At 35.1% G+C, this 1,585-nt stretch overlaps 1 non-coding gene across 1 annotated transcript; it reads right to left on the bottom strand.

Moving 5' to 3' along the window:
* Positions 1–1,051: 1,051 nt before the first annotated feature.
* Positions 1,052–1,134, bottom strand: trnal-uaa (transfer RNA leucine (anticodon UAA)). Its single transcript has one exon. It is a non-coding gene; the product is annotated as a tRNA-Leu (tRNA).
* Positions 1,135–1,585: the final 451 nt, after the last annotated feature.

The raw sequence follows: 1,585 nt of genomic DNA, 5'->3' as shown, positions 1-1,585 counted from the left end.
TTTCAGGGAACAGCACAGGTAAAGTGAGCCGACCAGAGAGGAGGACTCCAAAAAGAAGATGGAATGTAAGACCAACTGGTTTATCGGTCAGGTTGGGAGAGAGCTTATTTGTAGGAAAAGAACCATAGGCTATAGGCAGCTGACATGTCACCATTAGGCTACATGCTAAAACATGCATGAAATTAGTCAACATTTGGTATTAAATGTTGAATACACTGGCAGCAGTATCTATCAGATATTTCAATGTGTATTACATATTGCCAAGTATTTACAAAGCTACTAGTTAATACAATGCTGTTATTTTATTACTGTGTAATTACATAGATATATGGAAACCTATGATAAAGTGTTACTGTCTGAGATATATAATACTGCTCTAATTCTTGTAATGTAAATTATGTGGTGCCCTTGGCCTGAAAACTATGGAATTGAATGGGCATGTATTGCAGGCCTACACATAAAGGAGTTCTAATGACCCCTTGTGTCCAAAAGAGGACATAGTCCTGTCATTTAATCACTGACGAAATAATAAAATAACGTTATTCTAAACACAGATGTGGCATGAATGAAGCTCAGGAGTAAAATAGTGATAGTCAAGTGGACGTTGCGTATTTCAACAATAAGCACACTATAAAAAAAAATCTAAACATAACCCATTGTTATTACAACATTACATCGTAGTAATCAAGACAATGCATTACATTGACCAGTAGGAGGTAGCCATATACGCTTTATCATTTGACAAAAACGTGAAATAAACCGTAATATATTAAACTGCTTCTTATATGGCATAAAGGTGTTACAATAACAGTAGCCCAACTGTCAGACATGATTTTGCGATCTAACACACTGAAAATGGTGCCGGACTACGTTGTAACATTCTAGCTTCGTTTACTGCTACAAACTGACTGCAGCATGTTACAAAGACTACACTACGGTTGTGTAGAGCATCTGCTTACAATACAAATCCTTCAATTGAATAACAAGGCCGCATATGTTTGTGTTTATGAAAGAGCATCTAATTTCACGGAATTCCTTGAGAAAAATGTTCTACCAGGAGTGGGGTTCGAACCCACGCGGACACATGTCCATTGGATCTTAAGTCCAACGCCTTAACCACTCGGCCATCCTGGTAAGTACGACTAAGTGCAATGACATTTTGCTTTATAAACCTGAGAGTGAACCATTTTTACAACGGCGATAGTTGCATGTACGCTAACATGCACAGTAATAATTCCATATTAAATGTAAACAAAGGTCAAAAACGAAGTAAGCATACGTCTATTAAAATACCCTAGTTGTGTTAGAATACCCATACTAACATACTGTATAATACATTCTTAATAAGTAACGTTATATACTACCTACTATATACTAATACTTAATTTTAGTATACCGTAAATTAACGGTATTCTTTCAATTGAGAGTACTACACGCTTCGCCTGTTTATCGGAAATTGATGCTGTTGCTATGCAATTTCTTGTTAGCTTAACAAGTTACTTGTTTTTTATTTAAAAAAATATATTTAAACAGTAACATGCAAGAGAAAAAATATTATAATAATACAAATCCATATATCAATTCA

Source organism: Salmo salar, chromosome ssa15, assembly GCF_905237065.1.
Source record: "Salmo salar chromosome ssa15, Ssal_v3.1, whole genome shotgun sequence".
Classification (NCBI taxonomy): Eukaryota; Metazoa; Chordata; class Actinopteri; order Salmoniformes; family Salmonidae; genus Salmo; species Salmo salar.
Note: the sequence above shows the minus strand (reverse complement) of the source record. Positions and strands in the feature narration are given on the sequence as shown.